This window comes from Myodes glareolus, chromosome 12 (assembly GCF_982192425.1).
Source record: "Myodes glareolus chromosome 12, mMyoGla1.1, whole genome shotgun sequence".
In the NCBI taxonomy this organism is placed as follows: Eukaryota; Metazoa; Chordata; class Mammalia; order Rodentia; family Cricetidae; genus Myodes; species Myodes glareolus.
This window is the reverse complement of record NC_142037.1, coordinates 4,975,922-5,003,178: the sequence shown is the minus strand read 5'-3', so window position 1 is coordinate 5,003,178 and position 27,257 is coordinate 4,975,922. Positions and strand designations below refer to the sequence as shown.

Below are 27,257 nucleotides of genomic sequence, written 5' to 3'. Positions count from 1 at the left end.
TGCTTACAAGGGATTTTAGGGGAAGGGTCTCTTTTACTTTCTTTACCAGAGCATGCAAATAATGCCTCTGTGTGTGTGTGTGTGTGTGTGTGTGTGTGTGCGTGTGTGTCTGTCTGCCTATGTCCATAGTGGGAGGTGGAGGTGGAGAGAGAAGTTGGAATTACAGACGGTGGTGGTTTGAAAGGAAATAGCACCCAAAGTGAGTGGCATTATTAGGAGGTGTGGCCATGTTAGAGTGAGTGTGACCTTTTGGAGGAAGTGTATCACTGTGGAAGCAGGCTTTAAGGTCTCATACATGCTCAAGCCATGCCAAATATCTTAGACTACTTCCTGTTGCCTGCTGATCAAAATGAAGCCATCACCATGTCTGCCTGCACATTGCAATGTTTCACAATGATGAGACTGGACTAAACCTCTGAAAATTTTAGTCACCCCAATTAAATTGTTTTTTTTTTTTTTATAAAAGTTGCCATGGTCATGGTGTTTCTTCATAGCAATGTAAATCCTAAGACACAGATCTTTACATTTTATTTATTTATTGTGCGGGAGGCAACACACATGTGCCAAACAGATGAGTGGAGGTCAGAAGACAATAGGATGACTGGAGTCATCAGGCTTGGCTACAAGTGCCCGATCTGCTAAGTCATCCTGACAGCCCACGAAATCGTGGATTTTTAGTGACTTATTGGAAGTGCTACATTTTAATTCTGGTTCTCCAAGAAGCAGATGCCATGATGCGGCTATGCCGGAAAGCATCAGAAGTGACCCTGGGTATGTCACAGTTTGATTGCATTGCAGGCTGAACTCTAAGTGTCTGTGGAAGCATCCTAGTGTTCTGTGCAGACAAAGGAAGGCAATTAGCTTATGAAGGTTGCGATGTCCTGGGGGGGGGGTTTCCTAAGTTTGTGCTTTGCTCCTCCCCTTCACGTATTCAGTCCCTTGCTGACAGTCACCAATGGCCTGGGCACAAGCCTGGTGGTGGTTTAAGAGACTTTGGCTAGTAGCTGGAGATCTTTGGGGAGTCTTTTAATCCTCACTGAGTTATAGTGAGCAGAAGGCTTGGAAGGGGTTGGGGAGATGGCCCAATAAAATGTGTGCCATGCACACAAGAGGACCTAGCACACACAAAGGTCTTGCCCCACAAGTTTATCATTGTAAAGAACCCTTGGTGGACTTTTCAATCTTCTGTCATTAAAATTACTCAGCTTAAGAGTAGATGTTTACCTATTGCAGATGTTGACAAGTTGGTCTCAAAGGTCACACTCAATCATGTGATCCTGAGTTTCCACAGTGGGTGGGGAGGGGTATTTTAAGATTGTTTTTGCTCCTTCTTGGCAGTGAGTGCCCCAAGCCTGACACTTGGCAAGGAAGCCTGTACCTCTGGGGACTGCTGCGGAGCAGCACAGCAAACAAAGGGTACCAGAAAGTTCATACTGCCCCCTTCCCACCTGGGCACATGCACATCCCACAGCAGGAGAGTGGCAGGGTTACGAACAATGGGAGCCTGTGAGTCATGAGGTAAGGCCGGATGGAGTTTCTACAGCAGGCGGCAACTGGAATCACTGCTGGTTCCCAGTCTTGCCTTGTATGATCTGGACTTACTTTTTTATCTTTAAAAGTCAACTTTTATTTTAGCAAAGTGATAGGTATAAACAATTTCAGAAAGTCAGTTTATACTTTACAATGGGAAATAAGAATTGCTTTCCTCACCTTTATACTTCGAAGGGTTTTTTTTCTTCTTAGTTCCCCCTAACTTTTCTAAGCAACATCTAGCTTCTGTAAAAATTTCCCACGATAATTTTTAAGTATTTATTTATTTAATGTGTGTGTGTGTACCTAAGTGCAGGTATGTGTACCGCGTGCAAGCAGGTACCTGTAGAGCTCGGAAGAGGACATTAGATCTGACGTGACAGGCAGTTGTGATTCGGGTGCTTGGGACCAAACCTGGGACCTCTGAAAGAGTGGCAAGTGCTCTTAATGACTGAACCTTCTCTCCAGCCCTTCCTATAATTCTCTTTTGTTATTCTACTTCAGTTAGTATAGATTCTCTTCCTAGGACAAGACTGGGGATGTAGCTCAGGAGCAGAGCACTAGTGCTGTGAAGCCCTAAGTTCATTCCCTAACATTAAAAATACACAGCCACTTTCCAATTAGATCTAAGGCCCACTCCATAAGATGAAGTTCATACCTACCATCATTCTAGAGCTGACTACCCAGGTTAGACAGATCCTAGACCCTAGGGAAGAACATACTATGGTTATTCTGCTAAATGAATACAATATTAAGTCAGCTCCTAATGACCTTCATTATAGTCATAGATTAAGTCATCTCTCGGGCCTCATCTGAGAAGTTTCTATTTGCAGTAGATGGTGATATAGTGACCTCCAACTGGCCAAGATGCAGAGAATAAGAGACTGCAGAATGCTCATCCCTAAATGAAACATATATATGCATCTCTTCCTCTAAAGGCACAGAGATTATTGCAGAAGAGGGGTAGGGAAGGGGGCAAGAGTCAGAAGAGGTGGACAACTACAATGTCTTCTAGACACAACACTGCAGATGCTCTTGGGAATGTACAGCAGTTGTGACATCATGCTCAAAGTCCATGCAAACCCAAGACACACCCCCGCATGGAGAAGGGAATTGATCACAAAATCCCATCCATAGACAAGGAGTTATTGACAATTCTTAGTTTCTGGGAAGGGAAGGGTCAGTTTTCTCCAAGAGTGTAGTCCCAGGTAAGCTGGCCATGCTCCAGTGGAAGGCACACACACAAGGATATTTGGGTAGCACAAGTTGACATTGATGGGAGGAAAAAGACACAAAACTGGGCGAGAAGTCAAAGGGTGGATCTGGGATGAGGTGGTTGAAGGAGAGTAAATATGAACAAAGCTTATTATGTGAAATTCTTAAAGAACAATTAAACTCTTTAAACAAAAGAAAATACAACTAGGGCTGGTGAGGACCTAATTAAAGGTTTTTGTTGACAAGCCTGATGACCTAAGTTCAGTTCAGTCTTCAGGACCCATATGGAGGGAGGAGAAAAATGATTCTTACAAGCTGCCATCTGATCTATACACACACACACACACACACACAAACACACACATACACACACACACAGGTGTGCATATACACCAGCACACAGCACCCAAAATAAATTACATTGTAATAAAAAATACAAACAAGATAAAACCAATAGAATATAGAATAGCCCTATTCTATATCCTATATACACACTCATAACTTCTTTAGCCAATATAGTAAGATGCAAATTTATGGTTAGATCATAATTTAGTGTTTACATTATTATGAATATGTACATTACAAAAACAACTTCTGAAGTCCCACTGCCTTCCTTCTTCCTGGACATTTTCTTCTCCTTGTTTTTCTATTTACTTGGATCTGTATGTTCCTGCTACTCATTCACTCCCCAAGTCCTTGTTAGTTGTAAAGCTCTCAAAATGATTATCTATCAGTCCTACTCATTTTTTCCATATACACTTCTCTTCTAGCCTCTGTGATCTTTCTGCTCTTAGCTGGTTGGTTACTATCAGGGTCTGTTTTGTACCTAATTGCCCCAGAACATCCTTTCACCACTAACTAGGAATCCCCTTTGTCTCTTCCTTCCATTATAGTCTGTTTTCAGAACTCAGTGCTTTTGTTTTTCTTTCTCTCTTCCTAGTTTGATGGAGCACTCTCTTAAACAGTTTTCTGAACAATAATGTAGGGGGTAAACTTACTTTTAATTACATTGTGTGTGTGTGTGTGTGTGTGGTTTTTTTTGTGTGTGTAGGTTAGAGCTGGAGTTACAGGTGGTTATGAACCACCTGGCATGAGTGCTGAGAACTGAAGGAACTCAGGTTCTCCGGAAGAGCAGTAGTGCTCTTAACTACTGATCCATCATTCTAGCCTCAAAATCTATTTTACTTATTTTTTTATTGTTAATTGTTTGTTTTGTTTTTTTCAAGACAAGGTTTTTCTGTGTAGCCCTGGCTGTACTGGAACTCACCCTGTAGACCAAGCTAGCCTCAAACTCAGAGATCTGCCTGGCTCTGACTCCCAAGTGGGGAGATCAAAGGAGTGCACTATCATTCTAGCTAATTTATTTTACGTGTGTGTGTGTGTGTGTGTGTGTGTGTGTGTGTGTGTCTACACATGAGCACACAAGCCTAGGTCTGTGTATGTGTGACTTGACATTCACAAAGAATGCCTTATTCTCTGTTGCTGGAGATGCATGTGCCGGAAACTGAACTTGGATTCTTTCAAAGAGCAGCAAGGGCTTTAAACCTTTGAGCCTTCTCTCTAGTTCTTGACCCTAAATCTTTGTGATAGTTTGGCTGGGTATCTAATTATGTTGGAGTTCTGAGACCTTTTCTTTCTGTTTTCCAGCCTCTGATGTAGCTGTAAAGTTCAGAGACATGGTTAGTCCTGGATTTCACATGTGCTGCATCCTCCAGTCTCTCTATTTGCTGTGCTTCAATTAGCAGATTTTTCCATTCAGAATCATATACCTGTCACTCCTTTCTGTAGAAAAGTTTTTAAAAAAGTGGCACATCTACTATCATTTTCTCTCCATCTAGGTCAGTGCTATTTACATAAATGAGCCATTTATGAAACTTACTTATTATGTTTTGATGGAGCTGGGAATGGAATTTAGGGCTTCTTGCATGCTAGAAAAGAGTGCTACCAATCAGTTATACCCTGGTTCTTAGTTAAAAAAATATTCTAGCAGCCACATTAGAAAGACTAGGGAGATGCTCAGTTGGTAAAATACTCTCTTTCCATGTAAGTTCAAGGACCTGAGTTTGATACCCCAGAACCCACATAAAAATAATGACTGAGCAAAATGGTGTACACTTGAGTCTCAGCACTAGAAAGGTAAGACAAGGGAATGCTTGGGACTCACCTAATTGTGGGGTACAGGCAAAGAGAAACCTTGTTTCAAAATAAGGCGGTGTGTGTGTTGGGGGGTGTTCCTGAGGAACATCATCTGAAGTTATCATCCTCTGGCCTCTACATGTATGTGCACACACAAGCATGTGCACCTGAGCACAAACACATGAACACCCACCCACACATGTGTTGGAGAAAGGTCTCTTGTTTTGTTCCTGACCACTTGACCCCAAAATAATCACACAGAAACCATATTATTTAAATCACTGCTTGGACCTCTAGCTTCTTATTGGCTAACTCTTACATATTAATTTAACTCATTTCTATTAATCTGTGTATCACCACGTGATAGTGGCTTGCTGGCTAACATTCCTAGTGTCTGTCTCCAGAGGCTCCATGGCTTCTCTCTGACTCTGCCCTTTTTTCCCCCAGCATTCTGTTTAGTTTTCCCTGCCTACCTAAGTTCTTCCCTATTAACAGGCCAAGGCAGTTTCTTTATTCACCAATGCTATTCACAGCATACAGAGGGAAATCCCATATCACCTCCCCTTTTCTGTTTAAATAAAAAAGGAAGGTTTTAACTTTAACATAGTAAAATTACATATAACAAAACAGGTATTAAGTAAGAATTATAGTTACAATATTTAAAACTATAATTATAAATTCTTCAACTCCATCAAAGACTCCAGAAGGCTATATTACCTAAGTAAACAGGAAGTGCATAGTAAGCAACTTCCAAATCTCTAGAAATGACAGAGACATCTTGCTGCCTGGACAGTCACTCAAAGTTCTTCTGTACCTTTGGGGCACCCATCTTCAGCCTACAGGCCCATAGTATCCAGCAGACTTTTTCATGAAGCAGGAAGTTTCAAAGGCAGTTCTGCCTACATTGGCAGTTTGTCAGTCACTTTCTTCTGTTACCTGCAGAATGTCTGTCAGACTCTTTTGTGTAGTAGGAACCCCAGAGGACCATCTCATCTTTAGGCAAGTTCAGCAGTCATTTCTCTGTGGGTCCTGCATGTTCAGTTCATCCAGCAGTCCAGACAAGAGCAGTTTCTTGCCCAAATGGCTAACCAACTCCATAAGGAGCCTCTTCAATGCCCATTTTCCTCTTGAAGTAATTGGTGCTGCCAGGAACAGATGTGTCTCACTGTCATGAAAAGTCTTAAGCTCTTAAAACATTTTAAATGTCATATTCTGTAGTCTTTGAAAGGTTTGAAGAATGCCTGTCCATCTGAAATACATTTCTGTACATCTAGAAAATCTAACTAATCTAGTAAAACAAGCTTTACTATTATAAATAATTATCTATTAGCCTATATTTCTTAATTATACATTACATTTTAAAAATGAACTACACAATCACAATACCTTAATCAAGAGCAGAAATATACATATAACAATATTGACCTTAAATTTGCATCAATAAACCAAGATCCATACCAATGCAAATCTCTACAGCATATCTTCCTTTACATATAAAGAATCATTTATAGATAATATTTGGGAATATGTGCATAGTTATTCTCCAAATTGCTTCCTGCTGTTTATTGGGTGAAGTATTTTTTTGAGGGGTGTTTAAGGCAAGCTTTTAGGGGCTCTTGGTTCATCAAATCACACCAGTCTGGAAGCAATCCACAGGTTCTCATCCTCTGTGAAAATATGTGAAGAACCAATTTTCCAAAGCAATATATTCTTAGACCCAAATTTGGAAGTCATGATACCTTTATAATGTACATGTTGGTTTAACTTAGCAGCCCATACAATGAAATGTCTCTCTGTACTTAGCACATTCACAGTCAAAAAATTTAAAGATAACACAATAATATACATAATCCAGATGCTCTGTGAATATTTCATTTTCACTTGCCTTATTTTTCTTTATTCCTTTTAATCTATGACTATCTATACTCTGTCTCTTTAAAGACTTTACCCCCCTTTTTTTCAAAAAAAGCATTAACTTTATTTTACTCCTTTTCTTCTCTCTTCCAAGCCTATATACATTTATCCAACACTATAACTCATCTGGATTAGTCTCTATTGCATATCTGTAATTCTTTATTGTCTAAGAGCGCCTTTTAAAATGTTAAATGCTTCTTAAAACTTAAGTTGTGCCATTACTAGGGTATATATGATACTCTCTGCTTGCTCCACGTCTAAAACTTAAGCTGCACCATTATTATGATACATACAATACTTTCTGCTTGCCTACCCAGTCCAGCATGTTGAGTTATTAGCCCTTCTGAGAGCCATGCACACAGCCAGTCCATGTCGCCATTAAGCAAACTACAGCAGTCTGCTCACAAACCCTACTCAAATGCTCTGTAGCCAGACCTCCTTTCTGAAAGAGTCAGAGTTTGCACTGGCAGCACAACCCAGAAAGCAGACATTTCAAAATGGCTCGGCTTTTCTGCTATCACTGAGTCAGGAATGCCTCTCTTAAAAGAGCTAAGGCTCTGCTTGCTTCTAACAAACAGAGCCCACCCAAGAAAATGCTGCTACTAAATCATGCTTAACTCTGTTCTTTTGTGTCTAGGATTCCTTTTTAAGCTTTCTCAGGTTTTATATGTATTTAGTCCACCACATTGGCACGTCAGTTTGTAGAAGGAGAGAGCCGTTTGTCGGTTCCCAACCACCCGGCTAGCTTAGACCTGAAATAATTACACAGAAACCATATTATTTAAATCACTGCTTGACCCATTACCTCTAGCTTCTTATTGGCTAACTTTTACATATTAATTTAACCCATTTCTACTAATCTGTGTATCTCCACGTGACAGTGACTTACCGGCTAATGTTCCCAGCATCTGTCTCCAGTGGCTCCATGGCTTCTCTCTTACTCTGCCCTTCTTCCTCCCAGCATTCTGTTTAGTTTTCTCCACCTACCTAAGTTCTTCCCTATCAACAGACCAATGGCAGTTTCTTTATTCACCAATGGTATTCACAGCATACAGAGGGAAATTTCACACCACACATGCACACACGGAAGGAATTGATTGTAACAATATGTTATTTACTTTAAAAATAATTTTGTCTACATTTTAAAATGAATATTACTCTTTCCACCTTTCATGGGTCCTGGGGGATAAAACTCAGGCCATCAGTCTCACACAGCAGGTGCCTGTGCCCTCTGAGCCTTCTTGCCTGTCTTTTGGGATTTTATATATTTATTTAGTGTATGTTTGTGTACATGTCCCCAATATAATTTGGGTGTGCATTGACTACAAAAATATTAGTGAATTCATTCTAAGATAAGCTGAAATCCAGTGTGCATTGTATACTCATGGTGTATTCAGTTCAAGAGGCAGGTGGACACTGTGTAGAGACGACAAAGCCTGGACTGCTATCAGGTATGTGCCCAACTGTGCCCTCCATGTATGTTTTGGCAGAACTCTTTGAAAGATTCTTTCCCTCCATGCTCCACCACCTTTGAGACAGGGTCTCATTGTGCAGCCATGGTTGGCCTAGAACTCACTATGAAGACCAGTCTGTCCTCAAACTCAAACTTTAATTTATGAGATTTCTGGAATCCATGTAAAGGTAGAAGGAGAGAATCAATTTCCCCAAGTTGTCCTTGGCCCTGCACCCATATGTCCTGGCATATGTACTCATGTACATGCACTAATAAATATAATTATTATTTACAAATAAAAATAAAAACTACTTCAAGCCATGAGTGCACGCCTTTAATCCCAACACTTGGAGGCAGAAGCAGGCAGATTTTGTGAGTTCAAGGCCAGCCTGGTCTCCATAGTGTGTTCCACTACAGTCAGGGCTGTAGAGAGGGAGCCATATTCAAATCACTTCCCATTCTTACAAAAAGGGGGGAAAATCTACTTCAATTTGTAGATTGTAACATTAAAAAATTCTGCTACATGATCACACCACTGTTATAACGCCTGCGAAGATGCATAACTAATGTCTTTTCCCTCCTTTCTAAGTTCAGTTCCCCCAGATGTGTCCATATTCTCCCCAGAAACTGGTTCTTTTACAGCAGGATCTTACCCGGTCTCAAATGGTTGGCAGATGTCTTAGTTTTTTAAAAAATTATTATAATCTTTCTATTGTTTCTTTGCACTGTTTATTTATCACACACATGGATAAAATGTAATGAATTTTTTCTAAAGACTCATTTCTTTTTTATTTTACATGTATGGGTGCTTTGGTTGCCTACGTGTCTATGTACCATGTGTGTGCCTAGTGCCCTAAAAGGTCAGAAGAGGATACTGGATCCCTTGAAACTGGACTTATAAGTGGTTCTGGGTACCATGTGGGTGCTGGGAACTGGACTCAGGTCCTCTGTAAGAGCAACAAATGATCTTCACTGCTGAGCCATCTCTCCAACCCTTAATAAAATATTGTTTTAAAAATCCAGAGAAAAAGTGAGTGAGAGAGGCTGTTGGGTTGGGAATGTAGCTCCACAGTAGAGGGTTTTCCTGGCTTAGACAAGGCGTTGGCTTTTGGGTTGGGAATGTAGCTCCACGGTAGAGGGTTTCCCTGGCTTAGACAAGGCATTGGCTTCTATCCCAGATGTTCATAAAAGCAAAAAGTTAAAAACATGTTTCTCTGAGGTACTTGTCACAGTTTGAAACCTTACACACCCTACAATTTCACACTTGTCTGGTGGGGACTGGCTTGCTGGCTCTGAGGGCCTCTGTGTTTCAGTTGCATGTCCAGTAGCAGCTCGGTCTCTAGAGATGACAGGAAGCTTGGAGGAACTTTGTGGAGGCCCTACACTCTATCTTTTCTCCCCAGGAAAGTGGCATACCAGGAGAGTTGGAAGAAGCTAGGGCAGCCTGGTTTGCTGACTTCGTTTATTAGGACTGACTTCTTCAAAGTTGCTGAGTGGCTAACAAGGGTTGGGCATCCCAGAGCCTCAATTTTGACCTCAACACTAGAATTCTGTTGATGACCTCTGCCCCTTAGGTTAGCCAGTGAAGATTTATCTAATCTTCCAATGGTTGTACAGTCTTTTGAGTCTGAGTACATGATACTGTTCACCCCACTTCCACACCCTCTCCATCTGTCCTTTACTTTTTACTTTGATAATTTAGAACCTTTTCAATTCCCATCTGTGGTTTCTGAGTTCCTAGAAGATATTGACTACCTTGGGTTTAGGTAGAGTGCGTGCTACTGTCATCTGGTAGGTGACATCTGGCCCAGAACAGTCCCATTCAAGACAGAATCTCCAGCCCCAAGTGTCAGTAGTGAGCAATTTGAGAACCGCTGCTTTCCTGTAACCCTTATTTCACACATATCCTTAATCCTCAGAAGAACAGGAGTGGAAAGTAGAGGCCCAGAGAGGGAACCACGCCTGGGGTGAACAGCCCAGACAGTGGGCGGGACGCAGTCTCTGGGCTGCTGTTGGTTTTGGCCTATGCGAGATCAGTCTATCTGGTGGGAAAGAGTTCCTAAGTTATTTCATCTGCTGCTGTCAGCTGTTTACCTGACTGGCCTTGGTTCAGGAAAAAGACCACACAGCGGGACCACCACCCACCCCACTCGCCTCTACCCCTGTGAGGGGGATACAGGAGATAAGGGGAGGACCCCAGCTAGGCGAGAGGGAAGTTGCCTCAGCTCCTAGCTAGGAAGCTCCCAGGAACCCAGCATAGAGTGTGGGAGAGACGAAACCAGTGCCACAGCAACCCTATACCACCAAAGCCTCCACAGGCTGAGTCCACTTCCTGAGGTCAGCAGGACCAGGGTGGAGCCTGGGTCTGATGAGGTTGGTGAAGGAAGAGAGAGCAACCCAAGGCCGAGGGAAAGTGTCGGGGTCCAGGACCAGCCCGGGCCATAAATTATTTCTCAAACCACAGTGTGGGAATAAAGACATAACTCACACAACTTTATCGGGAGGGAGTTTTCAGTGATCCCTCATGAAATCCTGAATTCACATCCTGAAAATTCACCCACATTTATTCTCCAAACAGCTTTTATACCAAAACATAAACTGAGGGGGAATTCCTTAGCACTCTGTTTCCTAGGTAGCGGGGAGAATGAGTGTGGTCACATCCATACCTCTCTATGCCCATTTTGTCACCTCTTCCTATCTTTGACTACTCTGTATGCCTGCCCTGTTTTGTAGACTGGATTAACACCTCTTCCCCAGGTGACCTCCCAAATTGCAAAGAAAGATATTAGCATATCCTGACCCTTTGTTTAGGATGGTGTCAGTTTGTCTGGAAAGGCTAGGTGACCACCTCCTGTGTGGCAGGTGCAAACTGTGGCCATACAATTCTGGCCATAGAAATTCTGGCTGCCATACAATGTAGAAATATGAGCCTGTATAATACAGCCCCTATAGGAGAGACTATGAAAAGATCCAGTTTCAGCTCTACTTTCGGACCTTGGGTCATCCCCTGAGGCTCCCTCAGTTGCAACATCCCCATTTTGTTTCAGTACTGGGGACGGAACTCAAGGCATTACACATATCAGGCAAGCACTCTCTCACTGAGCTATATCCCCAATCCCTCAAACTCCTTTTCTTAAATAATAATTCAATTTTAAGTCACATGTCCTCGACTCTCTTGCAGCCAGGTATGACCACACGACACCATTTTGACCACTGAGATAGGAATGATAGTGACATGTATATTATATGGATCAAGACTTTAGAAGGAAAGGGTATAAACGTGATGGCAGGGGCAATCATCTTGGGACCACACAAAACAAAAGCTTTGTCTTGTGGTATCAGCACGGATTAGAAAACCCCTGGCTCCTCCCTTCCACTGAGCTGTCTTAGAAGGAGCCATGGACAAACCTTTTTATGAGATCAATGTGAGGTGTTTTCTCTACCAGCCTCTATGTTCAGTTGCTTTTCTTGTTGCTATGATAAAACACCTGACAAAAGTCGCTTAAGGAAAGAAAGGTTTACTTTGGCTTGTGATTTGAGGGGCTATGGTCTATCATGACCGCAGTCTCTTGGAGGGACGGAAAATGTGAGGCCACATTGCACCCATGGTGAGGAGGCAGAGATGAACGTGGGTGCTCGACTCACTCTCAACTTTTTATTTATTCTGACACTAAAGACAATGGGATGGTTCTACCCATTTTGTGGGCCAGAGTGGGGAGGGATCTTCCCTCCTCATTTAAACCTGTCTGAGACTGCTCACATTCCACTAAGATGTGAGGAGATGAGGAGCCCAATTGTGTCCCCTGCCATCACACAGCCTGCGGCCACCAGGTCTTCCCCTCCATGCCAGACTGTATTCCCTCAAACTGTGAGTCAAAATGAAACAAGAAAAGTAACTAATGTATCCAGGAACCAAACTTTCAAATAGACTGGCCACAAAATGCCTCAGATTACCTTCATCTAGAACATTCTATCCACATACTTTCTGAGGCTGGTCCCTAGCTGGGGCCCCAGAGCCTGGCTTCTTAGTCCAGGGAGACAGGTGTTCTGTTCCACCAGCCTCCATATCGAGGCGGCACATCGCAAACTGCAACTGCTTCCATTATGCCGCTCCTCCCTGCAGCTCTCTTTCCGTCTCCTGGTTAGCTCTCCATCTCGGTACTGGTGGCAGCTAGAGCATCCTTGGATCAGAGTCATGCCTTAACTTTGTGTTTTTCCAGGTTAATTAACTTTATTGACTTTAAAATACAAAGTCTCAACCAGGCAGTGGCAACATACATCTTTAATCCCAACACTTGGGGAGCAGAGGCAGACGGATCTCTGTGAGTTTGAGGCCAGCCTGGTCTACAAGAGCTGGTTCCAGGGCAGGTGTCAAAGCTACAGAGAAACCTTGTCTCAACAACAACAACAACAACAAAAAATACAAAGTCTCAGTCTTTATCTATTATTTGTCTATCTACCTACTTACCTATCTATCTATGGCAAGGTTATATCAAAAAAGTGAATGTAGGTTTTAGGCTTGTGTACATTAGGGCCCTCCTGGTTGTATGGTGTGTGTGTGATCAAGGGTCCTTGGTGTTGATGTCACTATGTCCTCGTGTCTCCTGAGAATTCTCTAGTGTTTTGAGTTCTGGAGTGGACATCTACCCCTAGAAGGAGAAGGTAGCAGAAACATCAGAAACACTACCCCCTTCCTTTCTTCCACATTTCCCTCACTGAATAAGCACCCGCCTGGCCCATCAGACATGCAGAGTAGTCCCAAGGTTCACATCCCTTCTCCTGTTCCTCCAGGGTTCAGGACTGGCTTGACCTGCACAGGGAGTATAGCCAAAGCATAATCCAGGCATGGGAAAGGCCAAGGCAAGAGGCTCCATGCCAGGCCCTGGCGTCCACTTTCGGCTCCCAGCCAATGGAAAAGGACAGGCCAGAGCTGAGCTACCTATGTCACAGCTATGGTATGACTCTACCACATGGTCCCATATCCGGCTGGTGAGAACAATGCAAGCAGGTCTCCCAATGCAAGCAGGTCTCCCAAGCAAAGTCAAATCTTCAGTCGTCTGCCTAGGAATGTACTGTGGCTTCCCCGTCATCAGCACCCTGTCTTCTTCTTTACCAGGCTCACCTGCAACAGTGGAGAACAGGGACCCAGAAATCCATACTGTGCAGGCCAAGCCAACCAGCCAAACCAGGGCAGTCCTGCAAGCATGAGCTCCAATTAACACAGATACCTGTCACTCAGGGACAGGTGCTCCCGTCATTCTGTACTTCTGTGGTTATACATGTTAGATTCCCTGGGCTGCAGGGAAGAGGGCTGGTACCCTGGCATTGTCCCTTTGTCCATTTCTCATTGGATAGGGTGCGTTCCAGGCCACAGCCTCTGATTTCCATAATTATGAATGAGTTGGGTGTTCCTATTCCTGAGAAAGGAAGCGACTATGTTTGTGCAAATTCAAATGTTTTGGGGTTGGAACCATATTTGGGGTCCCCTCATGCTCATACTCTTGGCCCTCCCCTACACAGAAGTCCAGCCAAGGGCGATGAGCGAGTTCCTGCGGGATATCTAGCCACGTGCTCTCCTTGGCAAGGGATGATAGTGGTCCCTGCTTCTTAGTCTGGTCTCCCTGAGAGGGCTTGGACATCTGGGCAGTCAGTTCTGGTTTTCTTGTCACCAGTCTCTCCAGTGTTTGCAGCCACCATGTACGTTCCCCTCAAGCCCGATTTCCTTAGCAGTCAGGCCAAGAATCAGAACCTGTGTCTGGGAGGAAACAATTGCAAGGGTAGCACTCTCACACCATCCCTGTTACCACGGGCGAGAGTGTGAACCAACTCCCGAGGGCTGCTGCTCCCCAAGGCTCAGAGGGTCCCCTGGGGGTCAAAGACCTTGAGTTCAAATAAGGTCTGGAGCCTCACCCTTAGCAGTATGAGTTCAAAGCCTTCCTCAACTCTGATTCATTGCCCAGGAAGGGTTCTTGAAACTAGGAGGCTGTGCCCTTTGGCACTAATTAAGATAGGAGTGCATTGAAGCTTTCCTTCTAGCAAGGCTGGTGACACACACTTGTGATCCCAGCACTTGGAGGCCGGGAAAGGATGATTTGCAGGTTCAAAATAAAAACCCTGTTTCAAAACGGAAAATTTAGAAGAAGGAGTTGGGCCTACAGCTCGGAGTGTGAGGTCTGACGTTTAATCCCTAGCTTGGAAGATGTCACCATTCTGTCAGTGCATATGCATGAGAGGACTGTACAGACAGACAGAAGAGATAGGAAGGCAGAGGGCAGCATCCTGCAGAGACCCTCAGGAGTAAGGTATCTCCCTCACCCTGTCAATGAGGACAGGTCTTGTCTCCTTCACACTGGGGATCCTCGAGGTTCTGCCCCTCCTGAGGCATATTGAAGCCACAGCACTCAGGGCCTGTGCATTCCATAAGTGTGTGATGAGCCCGCTTTCCCAGGCTTTCCCAGCTAACCACGGAAGAATGGTGAGCTCTTTCTTCAAACTGCAGCTCCCGTGGAACCATCTAGGGCTCCTTGTTAGCCCATGTATGTTGGATAGATTTGATTCTGAGACTCCCATTCTTTCCCAACTGGTGTCCCCTTCATTTCCTGCTTTGTGGTATGTCAGGGTGCTCTCTCCTCTCTCTCTCTCTCTCTCTCTCTCTCTCTCTCTCTCTGGAGGGAGGGGCGCCAAGATACAATCCTATTCCTCAGGCATTTTGTTTGACTTTTGAGCCAGGAAGTCAAACTAGACTAGGCTGTCTCTACCTTCCCAGCACTGGGATTCCAAGCCTACACCACCAAGTTGGGCTTTTTGTACATGGTAGTTAGGAACGAAACATAAACCCTTCAGCTCCTGAGCTGTCCCCTTGCCTCTGTTCTGCTATGCTTCCAGCAGCTGCGAGTTTCTTCTACTCACCCCTCCCTCACTTCATAGGCCCAAGGGAGTGGGGGTGGGGTCATCGGTAGACCAGGTGCTTAGGAGACCTGGGCTCCAGGGTAACCTTTTGTGGCCAGGCAAATCTCTGACATTCCCAGATTTTTATCTGCTATGAGGAGTAGTTCAAAGACTGTCCCCTACTCCCAAACAGTGGAGCCCTTTCTTCAAAGAGGCTTGTTTTTCCTAAGACAGTGTGTAGCCCAGGTTGGCCTTGAGCTTAAGATTCCTCTGCGTCATCCACCAAGAGCTCTCTTCAAAGGAAACCCGAAATAGCTCAAAATAACCAGATAGGGTGGCACAGGCATGTAACCCCAGCACGTGGGGAGGCTGAAGCAGAAGAATCCTTAAAAGGTCAAGGGCAGCCTGGTCTACCTAGTGAGTTCTAGACTTCAGAACAAAGACCCTTCTTAAAGGAGGAAGAGGAGGGGAGGAAGGGAGGAAAAAAGTAGAGGAGGGGAAGAAGGAAAGAAGGGGGAGGAAGCTGCTTCCAATACAGAACCTCCGAGGAGGAGAGAGAAAACTGGTGCTCATTCTGCTCCCTCGCAGGTTCCCGATGCCCTCTGGAGCCCAGGGAGCAGCCCTGTAGGGTCTGTTCTCTCCTGATTTAGATTTTAAGCTCCCAGAAAGGGACAACGGTGGATGAGAAGCTCTCTTTGCGCGCTGTGCCCGGGAATAGAGAGTGGTCCAGGCTGAATGGGGCGAAGGGCTCCAGCATCAAGCCTAGTTCAGGAAACTAAGGGAAGGAGTCAGGCACGTGCCAAAGGCTGAGGCACCTCTGAGAGGAAGGGCAGGGTCTGAGAGGGGGCCAGGGAGGTTGGGACATCTAGGAATTTTCCCCTGAAGCCTAGTCTCCAGGCTCACCTCAAGCCAGGCAGTGGCACGTCATCATGGGGCGCCACTGCCCCCTTGTGGTCACATCCACAGCGAAGCACCGTATCCTGACCAGTGCCAGAACAGGAGAACTAGGGATATTTCTAACCCTGACTTGACTATTCTCCTAAAGCCAGTCCTCTCAGAATAAGAGTATGCCCAGTTCCCACTCATGGTTGAACACGTCCAATAAGCGGTGGCCTCCAATAAGCGGTGCATCCTGGCTATGTTGCATAACTCTGAGCCTCCCCATCCTGGTGTGCTGCTGCCAGGGATCCGAGAGCTCCCTTTGTATAAATTCCGGCGGGAATATCCACACCTAGGGGAACAGATCGAGGTGGGGCTGAAAGGCTGCCTCTGGGGGAAAGTAGAGCTAAGCAGAATGAGGAAGACATGCATAGAAAGAGAGCAGAGGGGAGGCCATGATGGGTGGAAAGCCCCAGAAGCAGCCCTTGGATTCTATTAGCTCATTCTTCCACAGACCATGTCACCCTACCCACCCGACCCTGTCATTGTCAGGCATGGTGAAAGCCAGCCACGAACACGCCTCCCTTGAGTGGGTGTCACTGCTGGCCCTGACTGGTGCTAAAAGATCCTTGTTTACCCATCTTGCTCTTTCTGAATCTTGCTTGGTGGACTCCTTGTCCCTGAAACCAGTGGCTTCCCTCGGACCACAAGGGCCTTTTAGTCTGGTTGCTCCTTTTTTGTCCCCCCTTACTGCTTCCTCTATCTTTGTGAAACATCCTTTAGAGTCACACTCTCTCACAAGACCTTGGTGCTACCTTCCTGGGTGTCCAGCCATTCATTCAACCTGCTGTGACCCTTTAATACAGTCCCTTATGTTATGGTGACCCTCAACCGTAAAATGATTTCATTGCTACTCCATGACTATAGTTTTGTTTTTGTTATGTAGCACACTGTGAGTGTCTAATATACAACCCTGGTGGGGTGAAGCACTGCTCTAAGGTCTTAGGATGTAATCATAGGTCGTTTCCAAGCATCTCCTTGTAGTGCACAGAGGTACCCCCTTTAAAGTACAAAGTGGGTAGTGTTAGGTGTAAACCCAGCCCCCTCCCCTGAGCCCACCAAACCTTGACCCCTCTCCAGGAAAGGTCAAGACCACTCCCACAGGCTCTTTAAACTGCTCCCCAGAAAATAAACACAGGTCTTCCCTCTTTCTCTTCGGTGGTCATGTAGGTTGGCTTTCTGTTTCCCCTTGGGTCACCCAAAAGTGCAGATGTTCAATTAAACCTGGGTATCTTTTAATTCGATCTGATTCAGTCTGATTGGGGCTAGTTGCTTCGACAGAGAGGCTCGTCTCAGGAATATTCCTAATATTAGGTGTTACCACTTAAGCTTCTAGAGCACTCCCCGAAGCAGCTTCTGCTCCCCACTTCAGATAAGGCCTGAGGAAGGGCTTGAGAGGTCATTTGTTAGAATACATGAACAACCACAAATGTGTACCCCTCCAGTCCTTTTGATAGACCCCCAAATACATCTGTGACCTTAAGAAATGACAGAAATCCCTATTCGGCAGTGACACAAACCCAATATCATCAAAAATATGCCAGGGGCTTATTTAGTCTAAAGAACTGAGACATAGACACAGTAAAGATTGTATAATACTCCCCCAAAAGAGTAAAGAGTGGATCTCTGATTTTTTTTGCTTCCCTGTACTCACTATTTATTATATTTTATTGATGCATGTGTGGGTGGGTGGTGAGGCCGGAGGACAAGTTTCAGGAGTTGGTTATCTCCTTCCATCATGTGGGTCTCTGAGGTTGAACTCGGGTCTTGAAGATTGGTGGCAAGCATCTTTATTGAAAACGCCATCTCTGGCGCCATCTCTGGGCATAGCTGGACTTGCTCCCCTGCTCTCTACACTGCCCCCTCCTCCCCACCCCCACCACAGGAATACAAAGAAAAGTCAGACTTCCTCATGAGATGGTTTATGGAGGAAAGGAAGGATTTTATAGTCACCCAGAGAGACCGATTGATCCAAATTAGCTGGAGGTGAAGGAGTCAGGTGATTTGAGATAAGACTGTTTAATAAAAACAACCTCCTTATTTGTCTCCAGGTCAGGTGCCTGGTCTGGCTTGAGAAGTTGGTGAACGGTTTGAGTTAGGGAAAAGCGCCTGTCTTTACCTCTTTGATTGTTCTTTATTTGGCAAAGCACAAGCCTACCTATTTTCTCTAGTTGCCTAACCCTTCTTTCTAAGTCAGGCCAGCAGGACTTTCTTTCTGCTTTCCTTTGGAATTTAATGTTACTTAAGCAAACTAACTGGACTGTATTTCATCGCATTTTCTTCTATACCACACCCAGTGACAGCTGTTTGGAGGTCTTTTCATTTTGTTCCATCACAGAATTTTATTTATCAGCTTGCTGAGGATGTTAGACATCACTCTTTCTCTCTCTTCTCTTCTTTCCTTATTTAAATATTTCCTCACTTTCTGCGGTGAGCCAGGTCTTCAGTGGGGAGGGGTTGCCCAGGGCTTGGGGGCTGGGAAGATGGCCAGTAGGCAGAGTGCTTCTCTAGCAAATAGAAAAACCTGAATTCAGATCCTCAGCACTCACACAAAAACTGTGGTGAAACCTATCTGCAAGCACAGCCCAGAGACAGATAGAGTCCTGGAGCTCAGTTGCTGGTTAGTCTGGTCAGTCTGGCTGAATCAGCAAGCTGATTGAGAGACCCTGTCTTAAATAGTAGAGCAGAGAGTGACCAAATGTCAGAGTTTAGACTCTGCACGTACTTGTGCACACATATATATTCACACATATGAACAGATACATAACACACACACACACACACACACACACACACACCACAAAGCTTAATCAGAAATCCTTATCCAGGATTATGCAGGATGTACAAAGGTGCCTAGCTGCCACTTTGCTGGCCACACCCTTGTGTGTGTGTGCATGTGTGTGTGTTGGAGGATGTTCACTAGGAAGAAGGGTAACTTGGTCTATCTGTAAAAAGATACCTGTTAGGTTAAAAGTAGTACCATTCAAATATCTCTTTTCTTTTCTTTCTCTTCTTTTCTTCTCTTTCCAAGACAGGTCTTTGTGTAGCCCTGGCTATGCCGGAACTCACTTTATAGACCAGGCTGCCCTTGAGCTCAAAGCGATCTGCCTGCTCTGCCTCCCAAGTGCTGGGATAAAAGATGCGCATCACTGTTGCCCAGCTTAGTTTTATTTTTTTTTAAAACAGACAAATATTAATATCCTAGTCACTTATTTAAGAGTTTAGTATATTTATTATTTTTAAATATTTATTTATTTTAGTGTGTGTGTGTGTGTGTGTGTGTGTGTGTACTATGTATTTGTAGTACCTGTGAAGGCCAGAAGAGGACATTAGATTCCCTGGAATTTGGGTTGCACACTGTTCTGAGCTGTCATATAGGTGCTGAGAATTCAACCTAAGTCCTTTGAAACACTTCTCCATTCACCTGTATTTGAATATGTGGGCCTCCTATGAGCCCCAGTTTCCTTATCTGAATAGTAAGTGTCTTAGTTAGAATTTTTATTGCTGTGATAAAACATCATCATGAAAAGTAACTTGGGGAAGAAAGGATTTATATCTGCTTACTTGTTCCAATCAATTCACTAGGAAGGAAGTCAGGCCATAAATTCGTGACAGGAAACTGGAGGAAGAGAACATGGAGGAATGCTGCTTCCTGGTTTGCCTCTCATGGCTTGTTCATCCTATTTTCTTACAGCACCCAAGACCACCAGCCCAGGATAGTACCACCCACTTGTACCATCCACATCAACCATCAACTGACTCCACAGGCCAATCTTGTAGGGTCATTTTCAATCTACCCAAATAACTCTAGCTTGTGTCTAGTTGACATAAAAACTAACCTGCACAAAGTGTGGGTGCAAAGATCTAGAGAACCCTTTCATTTGGATGCTCTCTGCTGATACTTGGCAGATTTGATTGACACTGGTCCTTTTGGAAAATAGAAGCTGTGCAGAGTGAGGGGTGGGGTTAGGATTCTCATGATCTCCAAAGACAAGTTTCTTTATCGAAGATCCTTCCCTTCAGCCCAAGTCAAGGCATTTACATGTTCCAGCCCAGAGAGCAGCAGCCATTGTGCTGACAGTCAGTCCCCATTCCATCATGCATCACAGAAAAGCTGGTTGCACATGTAGGCAGATCCACCCACTACTTTGACATGAAACATTACCCAGGCCATAAAGAGGAATGAGTTTCTTCCTGCGAGTCCCCTACCTTGTTAGAGATGGTAGGTGTTTTGCTAATCAAAGCAGTGGTGGTTCAAATGGGAAGCAGAGGATCACTCTAAATAGTAGATCAAATTGATCTTGGGCCCAAATTGACCTCGCCACAGGCAAGGCATTGAGACAGGGATGGTAGAGGTGGCAAGCTGGAGCTAGAAGGAGGCAATAGCTTTGTTCAGGAGTCATTCTTCTGTGGACTCTGCCTTGAGTACATGAGTAGGCAGGGTGAGAATTTGGTTCTGTTGGAATACCCCCCTTCCATCTGCCTGACTTCTATTATTTTCCAAACCCAGTTCTTTGCTAAGAACATTGGCAATGACCTACAATACAGAAATCTAAGAGCAAACTGAAAGTGAACTATAAAGTTGCAAAACTTTGCTGTGGGCCCCTCACTACTTACCTGTCTACCCTCTCATCCACCCACTCATCCACCCATCCATCCATCCACCCACTCATCCATCCACCCACCCATCCATCCATCCATCTATCCATCCATCCATCCATCCATCCATCCATCCATCCATCCATCCATCCATCCACCCATCCACCCATCCACCCATCCATCCATCCACCCACTCATCCATCCATCCATCCATCCATCCACCCACTCATCCATCCACCCATCCACCCATCCATCCATCCATCCATCCATCCATCCATCCATCCATCCATCCATCCACCCATCCACCCATCCACCCATCCATCCATCCACCCACTCATCCATCCATCCATCCATCCATCCATCCATCCATCCACCCACTCATCCATCCATCCATCCATCCATCCATCCATCCATCCATCCACCCACCCATATCTTTTAAAAGTTTACTATCTTAAACTAGTGCCTGTGCTGACAGCTCAGTTTGATTAATAGAAGTCTTGTCACTCGGTTTATGAGGGCATTAAGGAACCAAGCTTATATTCTGAAGCTACAGATAATGTCAGTGCCTTGGTGTAGGGGCATGGGATAGGACGCGTGCATGTGTGTGTGTGTGTGTGTGTGTGTGTGTGGTGTGTGAATGTTGATGTGTATGTATGTGGAGACCTGAGCTGATCATTCAACTCTTCCACTTCATTCACTGAGAAAATGCCTCTCAACCAAGCCCAGAGCTTGATCAGGTGGTTAGTATCACTAGCCAGCCTGCTCTTGCTCTCCTGTTTTTGCCTTCTGAGGCAGGAATTATAAGCAGGCTTTCATGTCTACCTGGCACTTTTGTGGGTTCTGAGTATCTAAAATCTGACCCTCACATGTGCAGGGCAAATAATCTAATCACCGAGCCATTTCCCCAGCCATTCAGAGGTGATTTCTATGAACCCCAGAGTGAATCCACGTGGCTATTAAAAAGAAAAGGAAAGCCACACTTTAAATGTCAAGCATGCATCTAAGATGTGAACTAAACTCAATTTTATTTGGAAGCATAGGAAATATCCAAAGGGTCCACTCGTTTCTTGATTGCTAACTGATGTAGGAGGATTCAGCCCACTCTGGGCAGGTGGTTTTGGACAGTGACTCACACTAGCAGACCAAGAAGCCTCTGCCTAGTCCCAAGAGCCAATGGCGTGAGACACAGTAGTTGCTCATAGGTAGAGGTAGCTGCATGGGCAGCAACATGGTAAGATCTGGTGGAAGGCATGATTTTAGACCAAGAAATCAAGATTCTAAAAGATTGATATTTATGGAATGTCTGATCCTGAAGACAGAGTGGGGAAACTTTTCTTGGTAGAGAAGAGAAACCCCAGAAAATATCTCTGAGGAAAGAAAGTCCTTTAGGTGGCTACAAGTAAAGAAGGGTCAACCACTTGGGTGGTGTCATCTTCTTAGTGAGATTACACAGACACTCCTACATCATTCATCATGCTTGAGGAGTCTAGAGCTAGGTAGAGACTGACTTGACCAATCCTTCTCTTAAAGAGAAAGTACTCCAGAAAACATGACACAGGAGAGGTGGGGTGCCTAATCTTGGTTGTCAGCTTGACACACTTAGGAAAAGGGAACCTCAGTTGAACTATTGCCTCTAATAAATTGACCTGGGTGGCATTTTCTTGATTGCTAATTGATGTAGAAGGATCCAGCCCACTGTGGGCGGTGCCATTCCTAGGCAGGTAGGCCTGGGCTGTAGAAGAATGGTAGCTCGACAGAAGTAAGTGAGGGGACCACTATACAGCATTCTTCAGTGTCTTCTGCTTTGGTTCCTGCCTCCAGGTTCTCACTTTGGGTTTCTGCATTGGATTCTCTGTAAGATGAAATAAACTCTTTCCCCTTCAAGTTGCCGTTAGTCATAGTATTTTGTCCCGGCAACTGAAAGCTAACTAGAATGGGAGCACAGGTCAGAACTGGCTTTCTAGGTAGGCAGCTTGGATAATTGCATGTGGCCCCGTAGTCAGACAGATTAGACTCATATTCTTGTTGTCATTCTGGAGTGATTGATCTCAGAAGAAAGAAAAGGGATATATTTTATATTGTTCCTCATATTATCCCCTGCGTCTTCTTGTAGTCAGGTCAGCAATGTCTGAAGCTCAGCATTTTGACTTTGCTGTATTTTGTCCCAGGATGGCAGCTGGCCTCTTTCCAGTTTTTTTTTTTTTCCTGTTGCAGCAGTCATTGCTTGCCGTCATGAACTGGCTATCAAGAGCACTGTGAGTCTTATTAGATTTCAGCTTTGCCCTGCTGTTTGTCCCCTGGTTCTTAAATTTCCTAGTAACAAGTTTTCGTTTTCTCTGCTGCAGAGAACTCTAGCCCTTTCCCTGGTCCCTGTCTCCCCCGCCCCCAGCCTCTTTGCCTGTCTTAGCTACTAAGACTCCTGGGTCCTGCTACAGGACTGTGTATTCTTTGTTGAGATGCTGTGCCCTGCAGTGGTCAGCATCCAGCTTTTTTCCAGCTCATGCCTCCCTACTTCAGCCCTCACTTCAGAGTTGGAGTGGACTCGACTTTTTTAAAATCAGTTTTCACTTTGACCCCAAGCAGCCAAGCAGCTGTTGTTTTCCCTTCTTTGACTCTCTTCTTTCATCACTCATTCTGTCAGCCCAAGGGTCATCCTTCTGGATCCTTCCATCCTGTCCATGGATGCCTTTCGTAGGACACTCTGAAATTTCTGACAGCATTTGATTCATTATCTCATCTTGGTATGGTGTTCACTGCAATCCTTCCCCTCCATGCCAGCTTAATTACAGAGCGTTCTTAAGAGGGTGCCATCGTCATTTCTTTGCTTAACTTATCTTCATTAGGGAATTTCCTCCCTTCTGAAAATTTTTCATAAAATCACATAGTAAAACTATGTTATCTTTCTGCCAATATTTAGCTTTGTGAGTTCTCTTCATGTTCTGTTCTTTTCTTGGCTCTCCCAATAGCGAGCTCATCTTCCTGAGAGTTATTTCCAGTCTCTGATTGTATCTGTACAGCCAGATACTTCCTGAGGGAGATGTTTACTCAACTCCCGATTCCTCTAAAAGATATTCTTGCTGCCTTGACATTCTGCTCTTAGAGGGATAGCTTTATATTTTGGTAATTTTGCCCTTACAAAAATTTGGAAGATTTGTGCACACAGACACACTATCTACAGCTTGCCACTGCTCCCTACTTTAACGGCTCGTGGCTTCTCTTCAGGTGTGATGTGTGCGATTTGGCTGGATAGTTTGGAAGCAAGTCATAGAGGTGACAGCACTTGATTCTTTATTTCCTCATGAATGCCCAGTTACTAAGGTAGAAACACTTATTATAAATAGCCCCCAGGTCTAAAATACAACTGCTTTTAAAATATCTAGATTCACCCCCAAGATGAATCTGACAGTTTTTAATGATTTCTTAGTGTGTGTACACATTTGTGGATGGCTGAGCTCAGTCTTTGGTGCTGTCCTTAGGTTCCTTTAAGTTGTTTTGTTGTGATTATTTTATTATTTTAATGCCTAGGCGTACGTGTGTATTTAGAGGTCAAAGGGCAATTTGCAGGATTCAGGTTTGACAACAAGTGTCTCTATCTGAGCACTCTTACCAACACCCACCTTGTTTTTTGAGATAGAGTGTTTCATTAGCCTGGAATTCACTGATATGGCTAGAATATCTGGCAAGCAAGTTCTTGGAATTCTCCATTTTCTGTCTTTTCAGCACTAGGATTTCAAGTGAGTGTCATCACAGGCAGCTTCTTCCTCCTCCTCCTTCTCCTCCTCTCCCTCCTGTGGATTCTGGGGCTGGAACTCATGTCCTCATCCTCATACAACAAGCACTTTACGTGCTGAGCTATCTCTCCAGCCTTTTGATTCTTTTATCTTAATTCTGAAAGATCATTTTAAATGTCTGTACAACCTGTTAGTTTTAGTCTCTTGATATTTTCTGTTCTCATCATGGGGAAGAAATTAGTAGATGCATTACTTTCAAGCAGGCAGGCAGCATACACTTCACATACCCAGGGCTCCTTGTGAAAATCAGGCAGCGGGTGAAGCTCAGGAGAGAATTTGCTTAGCACGCACAACGCTCTGGGCTTGATCTTGAGTGCTGCAAAACCAACCAGTCCAACAAGCATGGAAAAAGAAAAATCACAAAGTTCCAGGCTAGCCCCCCTCCCTAGAGTGGGCAGTATCTTTTCAATTTGTCAATTTGGGAATTCCTCTGTCAGACATCGCTGTTTCTCTGCATTTGTTTCTTGTACTCCCTCTGTAGCATTTCCAAGTCATGTACTGCTACATTACCTGTCTTTTCTAGAACATATAAGTCTTCTCCAGGCATTTCCATTCTAACCATGGACTCAGGACTTCTCTGCGGATCAGTGTTGTTTGGGTGACTGTTGCCTTACATTCTGTGTGTCATTTGTTTTGAATTTGGTCTCACAGTAGTTCTTCAAGAAGGGCTCATAAGAACAGTTTTTTTCAAATTTTTAAATGCTTGGAATTAAGTTGGGTGTGACAGTGCTTACTTACTGAATAAGTAATGCACTTACTCAGGAGGCTGCTGCAGGAGGATATGGAGCTCAAGGTCAGACTGGACTTTTTTTTTTCCCCTTGGGTTTTTTGAGACAGGGTTTCTCTGTAGCTTTGGAGCCTGTCCTGGAACTAGCTCTTGTAGACCAGGCTGGCCTCAAACTCACAGAGTTCTGCCTGCCTCTGCCTCCCAAGTGCTGGAATTAAAGGCATGTGCCACCACAACCCGGCCAGACTGAACTTCTTAGTGAGACCCACCAGGATTATAAATGTGCACCGCTATGCCTGACTTTTCACATGGATGCTCGGGACTGAACTCAGATTTATGCTTATCTTGCTATGGTGGTTTGAATAAAATGTCTCCCATTGGCCCATAGGCAGTGTCACTGTTAGGAGATGTGGCCTTGTTGGAGTAGGTGTGGTAGTGCTGGAGAAAGTGTGTCACTGCAGCCAGACTTTGGGGTCTCAGATGCTCAAGCCTGGTCAGTGTATCTTGGTCTCTTCCTGTTGCCTGTGGATCCAGATGTAGAACTCCCAGTTACCTCTCCAGCACCATGTCTGCCTAAGTGCCACCAGGCTAACTGCATGCAGTTTGCCTAATTCCTGTTCAATCTTTCTATGTATAATAATTATTCATTTCAACTCGTTTCAGACTACAAAATCATAATTCTCATATTTTAAACTGGTATGTACTTTTAAGCTGTTTTCTACCTTTGTCAGTTCTGCCACTAATCTTAATGTTACAAACAGTTTTTTTCTTTCTGTCTGTCTTTTTACAAATGTGGATCTTACCTATTAAGAGTCAATACAGTCAAACTCAGACCCAACCTTCCAGACAGATTCTATACTGCAGCTATACCTAATAATCAGCCCTCAACTGCTCAGATATCTGGGGAATGCGATATTTAAATATTTAATTATTTAAAAAACTTTTCATAACAAAAAGAGACAGGTTGGCTCTTAGCAAGCACTCTGTTTCCTCCGAGAAGACAGAAGAAGACCAGCGTCCATCTGCAGTTTGCTTTGACTGCCAAGCACTGACCATTGGGCAAAAACTGCCTTTCACCTAAACTGGAGAACTCCAAGCATGGACAAAATCACTGGAATCGACAGTCTAGCTGCCCAGGATAAGGTAGGCCTGTCTTCCTAAAGATTTCTTTGTCCACAGGGTCTTCAAAAGCTGGACAGGCTCTGCACTAAACAACAAGGTCAAATACAACCTTCAGCGACCAGGAAGGACCCAAAAGAGTAGCTCTAGGTGCCAACCAAATAAGTTCTCTGTCATTTTTTATTCAGTAACTCAAGTAAAATCTTATCCTTCTCAAAGATCTGTGACAGTCTGATAGCTGAGAGGTTTTGCCAGGTTGTCTCACCAAATAAAAATATTTTTTATTATAATTTCTGTTTTTACAAACCCAAGGAGTTCTTAATACAATATATATATATATATATATATATATCTAAAACTTCTGTTTTTCTTATAAGTTCCAGGCAGCCAAATTAAAAAACCCGTCATAAACAAGTCAGATACAAACCTCTCAATTCCCTGGTCCTAAAAATTTTTTCTCAATTTAACTTTGTCCTCTGTTCTGCCAACACCCTAACCAGGTACAAGGGACACCAGACATTTCCATGCCACAGACACCTGTCGGGAGCAGAAACCAACTATGCCAGGATGTGACCAAAACCCAGCTTCTCTCGGATCTCCCTCACCCCCCCAAAGATGATGCCCACAAATCAGCCGGAAGCAGTCTTGAGAATTCACCGCCCCAATTCCTTCAAACTGTAATGTCTAACCTTCTACTTTTTACTATAAAAAGGATCCGGGAATGTTATTCTTTTGCGGTGCCTTTAAGAACTAACCACGCCCACCCCAGCCACTTCTGACCTTCTCGCCGCCATCTTAAAACTCTCTCTCTCTCTGTGTCCCCTGTCTCTTGGTGTGTACACACATGTCTCTACCTCTCCCTATGTTTCTCTTTACGTCTCTCTGATTTTCTCTTTTTAAGTAATAAATATCTCCCTCTCCTCTAAATAATAAATGTTTAGCTTTA

The 27,257-nt window shown here is 44.2% G+C and overlaps 1 long non-coding RNA gene across 1 annotated transcript; it reads left to right on the top strand.

Moving 5' to 3' along the window:
- The first annotated feature begins 1,352 nt into the window (after nt 1-1,352).
- LOC146892205 (uncharacterized) lies at nt 1,353-27,257 on the top strand. The gene is made up of 3 exons (XR_015004775.2): nt 1,353-1,518; nt 26,193-26,335; nt 26,812-27,257. It is a non-coding gene; the product is annotated as an uncharacterized LOC146892205 (long non-coding RNA).